This window comes from Mytilus galloprovincialis, chromosome 9 (genome assembly GCF_965363235.1).
Source record: "Mytilus galloprovincialis chromosome 9, xbMytGall1.hap1.1, whole genome shotgun sequence".
Lineage (NCBI taxonomy): Eukaryota > Metazoa > Mollusca > Bivalvia > Mytilida > Mytilidae > Mytilus > Mytilus galloprovincialis.
The window spans coordinates 22,701,437-22,712,667 of NC_134846.1; the positions used below are offsets into that span (position 1 = coordinate 22,701,437).

At 29.2% G+C, this 11,231-nt stretch overlaps 1 long non-coding RNA gene across 1 annotated transcript; it reads right to left on the minus strand.

Moving 5' to 3' along the window:
* Positions 1-4,955: 4,955 nt before the first annotated feature.
* On the minus strand, positions 4,956-7,589 carry LOC143044638 (uncharacterized). Its single transcript, XR_012968742.1, has 2 exons — positions 7,401-7,589; positions 4,956-6,936 (listed from the first exon to the last, which is right to left on the minus strand). It is a non-coding gene; the product is annotated as an uncharacterized LOC143044638 (long non-coding RNA).
* Positions 7,590-11,231: the final 3,642 nt, after the last annotated feature.

Genomic DNA, 11,231 nt, shown 5'->3' on the forward strand with positions numbered 1-11,231 from the left:
CAGCCAATCCTGATGAACAAAAAGTAATGAAATCATATGGTGGTTAATAATTTATATCATAATAAAGCAATAACTGCATTCTTATTCCACAAAAATAAAAGTTTAAGCATTTTAAGTCTCATTATATCTCAATTCTGATTAGAAGACTTGTCTCAAAATGGTAAAAATAACTGATTTCCAATAAAATAGTATCATTTTTGATAAAAAGAAGAATAGTTTTGGTTATTTTAAACAATGCGAACAAAATTTTGGTATGATTTTTCTGATATTCTTTTAATTTTATGAAAAAAAACTATTCTAAACTATAAAAAGTACAAATATTTAATGGCGGTCAATAATTTTCAGTAAAATGAAGAAATATTTGCATTTTAGGCAACGCGTACAAAAATTTAGTATCTTTTTCCGTAAAGTAAGCATATTTTATGAAGAACAGCCAATCTTGATGTACAAAAAGTACTCAAATCATATGACGGTTAATAATTTGTATCAAAATAAATCAATAACTGCATTCTTATTCCACAAAAATAAAAGTTTAAGTATTTTAATTCTCATTATATCTCAATTCTGATTAGAAGACTTGTTTTAAGATGGTAAAAATAACTGATTTCAAATAAAATAGTATGATTTTTGATAAAAGGAATAATAATTTTGGTTATTTTATACAATGCGAACAAAATTTTAGTATGATTTTTCTGATATTCTTTTAATTTTATGAAAAAAAAACTATTCTAAACTATAAAAAGTACAAAAATTTAATGGCGGTCAATAATTTTCAGTAAAATGAAGAAATATTTGCATTTTAGGCAACGCGTACAAAAATTTAGTATCTTTTTCCTTAAAGTAAGCATATTTTATGAAGAACAGCCAATCTTGATGTACAAAAAGTACTCAAATCATATGACGGTTAATAATTTGTATCAAAATAAATCAATAACTGCATTCTTAATCCACAAAAATAAAAGTTTAAGTATTTTGATTCTCATTATATCTCAATTCTGATTAGAAGACTTGTCTCAAAATGGTAAAAATAACTGATTTCAAATAAAATAGTATCATTTTTGATAAAAAGAAGAATAGTTTTGGATATTTTAAACAATGCAAACAAAATTTTGGTATGATTTTTCTGATATTCTTTTAATTTCATGAAAAAAAACTATTCTAAACTATAAAAAGTACAAAAATTTAATGGCGGTCAATAATTTTCAGTAAAATGAAGAAATATTTGCATTTTAGGCAACGCGTACAAAAATTTAGTATCTTTTTCCTTAAAGTAAGCATATTTTATGAAGAACAGCCAATCTTGATGTACAAAAAGTACTGAAATCGAATGACGGTTAATAATTTGTATCAAAATAAAGCAATAACTGCATTCTTATTCCACAAAAATAAAAGTTTAAGTATTTTAATTCTCATTATATCTCAATTCTGATTAGAAGACTTGTCTCAAGATGGTAAAATAACTGATTTCAAATAAAATAGTATCATTTTCAATAAAAAGAAGAATAGTTTTGGTTATTTTAAACAATGCGAACAAAATTTTGGTATGATTTTTCTGATATTCTTTTAATTTTATGAAAAAAAACTATTCTAAACTATAAAAAGTACAAATATTTAATGGCGGTCAATAATTTTCAGTAAAATGAAGAAATATTTGCATTTTAGGCAACGCGTACAAAAATTTAGTATCTTTTTCCGTAAAGTAAGCATATTTTATGAAGAACAGCCAATCTTGATGTACAAAAAGTACTCAAATCATATGACGGTTAATAATTTGTATCAAAATAAATCAATAACTGCATTCTTATTCCACAAAAATAAAAGTTTAAGTATTTTAATTCTCATTATATCTCAATTCTGATTAGAAGACTTGTTTTAAGATGGTAAAAATAACTGATTTCAAATAAAATAGTATGATTTTTGATAAAAGGAATAATAATTTTGGTTATTTTATACAATGCGAACAAAATTTTAGTATGATTTTTCTGATATTCTTTTAATTTTATGAAAAAAAAACTATTCTAAACTATAAAAAGTACAAAAATTTAATAGCGGTCAATAATTTTCAGTAAAATGAAGAAATATTTGCATTTTAGGCAACGCGTACAAAAATTTAGTATCTTTTTCCTTAAAGTAAGCATATTTTATGAAGAACAGCCAATCTTGATGTACAAAAAGTACTCAAATCATATGACGGTTAATAATTTGTATCAAAATAAATCAATAACTGCATTCTTAATCCACAAAAATAAAAGTTTAAGTATTTTGATTCTCATTATATCTCAATTCTGATTAGAAGACTTGTCTCAAAATGGTAAAAATAACTGATTTCAAATAAAATAGTATCATTTTTGATAAAAAGAAGAATAGTTTTGGATATTTTAAACAATGCAAACAAAATTTTGGTATGATTTTTCTGATATTCTTTTAATTTCATGAAAAAAAACTATTCTAAACTATAAAAAGTACAAAAATTTAATGGCGGTCAATAATTTTCAGTAAAATGAAGAAATATTTGCATTTTAGGCAACGCGTACAAAAATTTAGTATCTTTTTCCTTAAAGTAAGCATATTTTATGAAGAACAGCCAATCTTGATGTACAAAAAGTACTGAAATCGAATGACGGTTAATAATTTGTATCAAAATAAAGCAATAACTGCATTCTTATTCCACAAAAATAAAAGTTTAAGTATTTTAATTCTCATTATATCTCAATTCTGATTAGAAGACTTGTCTCAAGATGGTAAAATACCTGATTTCAAATAAAATAGTATCATTTTCAATAAAAAGAAGAATAGTTTTGGTTATTTTAAACAATGCGAACAAAATTTTGGTATGATTTTTCTGATATTCTTTTAATTTTATGAAAAAAAACTATTCTAAACTATAAAAAGTACAAATATTTAATGGCGGTCAATAATTTTCAGTAAAATGAAGAAATATTTGCATTTTAGGCAACGCGTACAAAAATTTAGTATCTTTTTCCGTAAAGTAAGCATATTTTATGAAGAACAGCCAATCTTGATGTACAAAAAGTACTCAAATCATATGACGGTTAATAATTTGTATCAAAATAAATCAATAACTGCATTCTTATTCCACAAAAATAAAAGTTTAAGTATTTTAATTCTCATTATATCTCAATTCTGATTAGAAGACTTGTCTCAAGATGGTAAAAATAACTGATTTCAAATAAAATAGTATCATTTTTGATAAAAAGAAGAACAATTTTGGTAATTCTAAACAATGCGAAAACAAATTTAATATTATTTCTTTGACATTCTTTTAATTTCACGAAAAAACAACCTATTCGAAACTATAAAAAGTTCAAAAATCCAATGGCGGTCAATAATAACCATTTTCGTAGGAATAAGTTGATGTTAACAGAGTCATATAATACAATTATGTATTATATGTCTCTGATGTTAACAATATTTAATACAAAATTATTAATCAACACAAACAATTTAACGCTCTAAGCATATTATTCTGTTATACTATTTTCACTTTTTTATTGCAACCAATTTTATTAGAAATTAACGTGTAAATTAAGGTGCCTTCGTAGAGGTCCGCGTTCATCGTTTGTAAACACTGTCGAGTTCGGTTTACATAAAAATTTTAAATATATACGTATCCGTCCGATCCGTGCATAAATTTAATTTACTGATCGATCGGTGACAGTTGTCAGGGTAACTCTCACATAGGTTATTTGACTTATCTGACGGATCCTATGGGTCACCGATCACCGATCACTCATCGATCAGTCAAACATCCGTCACCGATCATTCACCGATCAGTCAAGTTCACGTCAAACAGTAACGCCTAAGGTTGCAAGTACTGTAATATTGACAGGAAAGAGATTATCTACTTATTGAAATACAAGTGCCTTTGAATACGAATTCCATTTTTATTCGAATGTAATATATATGCTGACACGAAAAAATATATCACACAGCAGTATTAGAGGCACACCTGTACTTGTAAATTGATACAATTGTTATCTGTACAAAATATTACAGAACTAAACAATTTTAATAAATACTAAAAATCAGCCTAGAAACTTCGCTACTCATTTTAAACAATTTTATGAATGTTATACTCTGCGTTACACTCATATTGTACTACATGTATGATTAAGGGAATTTGATGTATTTAAATGTAGTTAACATTAAATTATATGTCTGTTTTATGTTTTATGGTACATGTATAGTTAATTTGTCAAATTTGTTTGTATTCTATAAGTTGTACTTTCTTTTTGAATACAGTATTATGATTAGTTAGTTTTGAAAATTTTTTTGCTAAAGGTCATGAAAAATCATTTCGTGAACAAAACTAATTCCTAAACACATTCATCGTTTGAAATTGGATTAGCAAAATAACCAGATCGAATAAAGTGCAAGACATATAATACATAATTCATGTACATCATGCAGTTGGTGAGTCAGCCCTACTTAGTGACCATAATAACTTTAATAAATGGAACAGCTTACTGCATAATTGTCGAAATTGAAAGACTTAAAACAAAGCAAAGAAACGAAAGATGATTTGTGTATCATGTTTGCTTCGAAAGATGTAAATTATCCACTTAATCAAGACCGCAAGATTTTCACTTTTCTATTGAATTAAGTGAGGAACAAGTTCGTGCTGCAACTGTTTACGTTAATTAAAACGAAATATATTAAGAATGAAATGTTGTTCTGCTAGTCTTTTTTACTAAAACAAATAAAATCCTTTTCATCTAAATGTAAACTTATAGTGTTATCATCATAATAATCTTTTGTGAAATTCATTGCATCATGGCAAATCATGTCCTCAAAACCAAACAGTGTAATCTTGCAGACAGTTAACTTTTGTCTTCCAACCTCTTATTTTTAGCTTCTCAAAGTAAGACAATGTTCTACGACAGTGTTATAATCTTCTGTTTAGGCGGACATTCCACATGTTACAAAATTAACTCTAAGATATTAACTTTTTTAATTTTGTTATAACCCTATCTAACGTGTTATTAAGATCGGCATACACTGAAAACATAACCTTAGGATTAGACTTCAAATACTCAGAAAACGGAATGAGGAAAGATAATGCAGTGGAATATTCCTTTATAGTATAATAAGCTAGTCCTAAGCAATAGTGAACAGAGATTTCGCGACCTGTACGTAATCGGTGTATTTCACGTAATGCGAATTGAACCCCACAGGAGTCATGAAGATGAAAGCAACACATAAAACGCAGAAAATGTGTGTAGATAAGTGGTGAAGTAACAATGCTCAAATTATCCAAGATATCTAGCTTCAGTTTTAGTGGTCTAGCCTTAATACTATCATTAAAACCATGAACGTCTACAAAATGTCGCCTGCAAATGTCATGTGGGTTCATAATGCCATACTTAACGGCCTCAAGTTCCAGGCTGTTGATGTGCCCAATATGCGTTTCAATATCAGAAGGTGCTCGGAAACCATATTTTTGTAAAATATGATCAATTAAGTTCAAACAAGTTTTATAGCTATCAATGGAGAAATGGTAAGATGCCAAACAGAGCCATCCAGTTATTGCATCTTTCTGCAACCCCATTACAAGCCACGGTAAATAGGTTTTGTATCTTTTATACTGGCCTTTATTAGATTGCTCCTGAATGCCAATATTCTTATATCCTATATGTTGACATATGGCGCACCAAAACAATGTATACAGGTATCTATGTGATACCATTTTGTGTCTTCTAAATAAGACGACGAGTATATTTGTAGGCACATCATAATACCACCATTCTTCTAAAATACTTAACGGAGTAGTTATTAAATTGAAATCAAAACCGGTCAACAAATTCCACGATTTAAGGTCTGTTGCAAAGAAATCTGAAACAGTCTTTGAATTGATAAAACAATGAATTCCTTTTTGATGAATGTCTGTCAACATATCTACTAGTACCTTCTGTTGTTCTGGGTTAAATCTGTTTTCAAATAAATTGTTTTCGGGTATGAAGAAGTGCGGAAGGAAGCTGATTTGAACATAATAACGAAGCCTGCATATAAGTAGATGAAAATAAGATATCAAATCATTTGGTTTAGTTAATAAACCTTCTTCTTCAAGAACCCAGAACATCAATGTTTTTATAAAATACGAACAAAGCAGTCCTTTACAAAATGCATTTAAATCAATTATGTCTTTTAGGAGAATTTTTAGCAATGCATAGGATAGTAATTGGGTATGAGTGAATGAATAGATCAGATGTTTTTCGGCCATAGAAAATGATATTCTCCATTCCAAATCTTCATTTAGTGAATCTCTATTCCCTATAGGTACAAAAAGTACACCGTAGCTAACAATCTGTGAAACTAATTCAGATGAAGGCCAAATACGATTTCTAAACACCCACTTCTGTGATTGTGCTATCCATGTTTTCGATCTGAGACATATTGCATGATCATGGCTTTCATTAACAGTTGTTAAGCATGGACCATGAAGGATGACATGTGTATATTTTTCTATTCCCAAAAATTGCATGGTCTTAAAAAGTTCACTTGAAAGAAAGATGTGACCATCCCTCTCCTTGCACCAATCTTTGTCTAACGGTAACATTGGTAATCCTGCGTTTAGTCTTTTTAGTCTAACAAATCCAGGTTTTGTGTATTCAGTTGTAATAAGAAACGAGAACAATCCACAACTGTCCAAAGGAACTTCAACAATGTTTAAAAGTTCCAAGACATGCATCATATCTAGATCACTCTTCTTCATGTCTAAACCTTCTGCTTTACTGCCACTAGATATCCGAGTGACAAATCTCCAAAATAAGGCAAGGGAATCACGGCCAGAGAATCGTGAAACATAATCGCATATGGCATAGCTCAATCTTCTTATCTTTACAATATCTTCTGTGCCAATTGTTTGACAAAGATAGTGATAAAACGATATTGATAAATCAGTCGTCATTCTTCAATCTGAAATGAAGTATGAGGTGGAAACAATACTTGTAGAAAAGTTTACTTTTATTTGCATACCATGCGTTTCATTTAAATGCATTAAAAGACAGACTTTCTATATTAATATGCATACATAATACAAATTGCCTTCTGCATAAAAGATAGTTCACGTTTTTACATATCCTTCATGTCATTGGTATGTATCTTTTTAAATTTCAAAGTTATTCAATTGCATTTGAATTTCACATATTAAGGAAAAGTTTTTTTACGTATGATGGAAAAACAAGTCATAAAACATGATCAATTGTAGAAAAACACATGCATAAACACATGTAGAGTGTAGTTCAAAACACATCAAAGTTACGAATGGCTTATCATATAATTAAACATCCCTCGTCTTTCAATAATGTCTTCTCACCTCTTCATGTCTATGTATTTAAACTAATAGTAATGAAAAAAGCTTAAACTTTTTATTTACGTACCTTCAGCAGTATGAACATATGAATGCTACATGTAAACGATCATGATGTCATGTTCTTGTCACTCTTAAATTAATTACCTATATTTCCTTATCATATTTGAGAATATGATGTCCTTGGTGAATATAGTTCTACAACATCGACCGATTACTTTTTTACTTGAAAAAACATATCTGTGAAAGTTTTGTGAACTACATATGAACTCGTCTGCGTATGTGTTTCAGCTATTACCACACGGCTTTTTATATACGCCCGTGTGTAAAACCCGTACAGGAAACTTTTCCGTATGCTCTATGAATCTACTTTACTTTTTCTTAATTCAAAGCTTTTTAATGTTTCCGTAATATGAAACATTTTAATTTTCACATTGACGTACAAAAAACGTTTTCTTTTTTATTTAAAAAACAAGTCTATATTTTTCCTTATTTATTTTTAGGTAAAGGAGTGATATTTTGGAATGTTTGGTTTTGATGTCTGATTCGTTTTTGTTAATGACGTTTCACACGAATTTGACTAGTATACAGCCCTCGCACGGTCGGTCGTTTTCATTTAAATGAGTTCCTGGTATATGTAGCAGCTGATATTAGAATACGAAATATTATTTAGCCTAGTTATAATGTTAACAAAAAGGTAAAATAATTGAAAAAAATTACGTTTGAAATTAGCATGGAGAATAAAAACACACGTTTTCCTTCATATTAAAAAAGAGGTGTTATGATTGTCAAGGAGAAAACTATCCACCAAAGACAAAATACAAGTGAACAACAATATGTTACCATACGAAAATGAGCAAAACCCATACCACATATCAAGTTATAAAAAGCCTCGAAGTGAAAGTGTCAAACAATTTAAACAATAACTAGAGTAAGCGTGCATCCAACCCTCTGCCTCAATCAGAGACAATGGCACAACAACATAACACAAGAACAAAGTATCCAAAACAATTATCGAAACCCAATATGATAAACAGCAGCTAACGACATCTCATGAATACAAGGTATCCGAGAGGCAAATATATGTTTTACGGACTCATTATTTCGGATATCCAAATGAACAATGCGACTCTTCAAACCAAATGTTCCCAAACACTGCTCTCGTTATACATATTTCAGTTCGGCATTGACAAGAATATGATTGTATAACTAAAAACAAATCAAATGCAAGACTAAGTCAACTATACGTATTACTAAACGTCTGTTCACTTGATGACAAAATAGCAGCATTATAGAAACAGCTTCAATAAAAGGAAAGAATTGACAGCAAACATTCCTGGAGGATCAAACAGATCTCTCGTGATCAGATCTATCACCCAGCACAATGTGTCATTCATCGTTTGAAAGCATTGGAAAATGATAGAGAATTACCCTAATTTTTAACGTTATTTTCCTCACTACTAGCCGTGTGAACATCAGAAAACCCTGAAAAACCTTCGAAAACCAGCCATAATAAAAAAAAAAAAACAAAAACAATTTACTCCGCCTCCTGATTGCTATCAAACCATGTGGGAGATGGAATTGTTTATCCTGTAAAGCTGCCTATACTAGCAGCTCCTCCATCTGCATCTCTACAAAGCAAAGCTATATCATCTACGTTAATGTTAAATGTATGACATATACTTCAAATAATGTATCAACTCAACAAACCGGTGTTATGCAAGGAGTTGGAGAACAATTCGGCCTAATATTAAATCTGAATCATGGATAAAATCTAAATAAAAACATCCTCTCACAAACCATATTCGCTCAAAGAAATATCCTTTTCAAAAGTCACTTTTCAAATCATAGATTTACTGATAAGTACGCCACTTCTGCGTGATAACGAAGATTTAAACGTAAAATGCAATATGTAACTCTACATTTGAGATGGTGATTGTTTAAATGGAAAAAAAAACAAAGAGGGTAGCTAAAAAATTAAAATTAAATTTAACCTGTAGTATCATCCTTAATATTTTAGCAATAATTTTCCAATGAAAAGAATTTGTCACTGGAAGTTAAGCAATCAACAATCAATCAATCAACCAATGAACTTATTACTTTTAAAAATATTTCGTACATACGAAAACTAGATTTAATTGAAATGAAGAGTTGTTAATGCAATTCATATATGACATTTTGTATTATTGACAGATTTAATCAAACAGGGAAAAAACTAAAATGTCGATCGTTTGCTTACAAATTGTCAGTGCACTGAGGTAAACATATTCTTCTCATCTAAAGATAATATGTATGTTATGTAATTTTCAGAAATCGTATTGTTATTTGCTAAAATATAAGAATCGATATGCCAAACGTAAAGTTTTCCAGTACTCTCGTTATGTTTTACTGCATATTTCGTCGTTTATTTCCGTTCCTATCCTTTTTTGCAAATCTTCGTAAAGTATGTTAAGATTTGAATGAGTCTCTGTTTTCCAATGCAGTTTTATACAGAAAAGACAAACAACGTACACAACTTACTCTTGAATTTTCTGTTATTATTAGCAACTAGTAACTAATAGTAAATAATCATATAGTATGTGCAAAAGCCATATCATGAATAGGATAACATTGAGATTCTACAATAATTTTTTTAAACCTTTTAACTATTTTTTTCTCTCTTATGCAACATCATGCAAACGAAGATCAACGTCTAAGCCCTCGATTAACCGTTTAACGACATTGGCATTACTATATGGTGTTCTATGCTAATTTAATAATTAACAATATGCTCGATTAAATAGATTGTCAGCAGTTACATTAGAAGAAGAATTAATCAGGTTTAATAGTTTTCTTGCAACATTATTCAGGAGAAATGCTGGATAAAAAGAAATTCTACACTCTATGACAATTTTATTATGACAAAAATGAAAATATTCCTGTTGTACGAAGGGAAATTACAAAACTGATAAACAGGATGTAAACATGAAACACAAGAAGCACGATCGTATGCCTCGGTAAACCTTTTTATGCGAATTAAATTTTTTGCATACTATATTTACAATTTATGAATAACCCGGAAGAATTATTAAGTAATATAATTATTTATAATTTTTATTTATATTTCGTGTTATTTATACCGAAAAAAGATTAGTAGAAAATTAAACCAAATTGTTTAAAATTTATGAAACAAGTTTCTAGTAACATGTACAATGTAGAGGAAATTATTGAATTATAATGCATGTATATAATAGTTAGTCACCAGAGCACGTTTCTTATTCACTTTCATCGAATCTATAATGTATATTATATTAATCGGCAAAAAAGTGTTTCTTCCAGTGATTATTGATCGAAACATTGTCTGCCAAATGTTTGGGTTTTGTTGCCGCCGACATTTATTAATTGTGACCCTTGATAAATAAACAACGCAGAACTCTTTGTGATTTTCGTTAAAAAATCTGAAATGACACAATTGAATGAAATGGTTACCCGATACGATTTGTTGTTGTCTTAACTCAATAGTGGCATGTTTTCGAGATTTTCAATCCTTAGATCTATATAGTCGTTTGGTCTGACATTTTACCCATTGTGTCTATTCAATATTCTATATTATATATTCGGTTGCTGTCTGCTCTTTTGGTCCGGTTGTTGTCTGCTCTTTTGGTCGGGTTGTTGTCTCTTTGAAACATTCACCATTTTCATTTTCAATTTTATATTGTATTAGTTTGACTAAGAGTAAGTTTGTTTATCATCTTAATAACGTCGTATAGCGTTCATTGTAAATTATTTGTTGTAATAACCATATTTTGTCTCGGTACTTATTCATCCCGCCATTGTATTATTTATGTGTTATGGTATAATAATTTAATTTTGGATGTAACGCGTCTTCTGATTGGCTTACGTTATTTTGTTATGAGCCCAT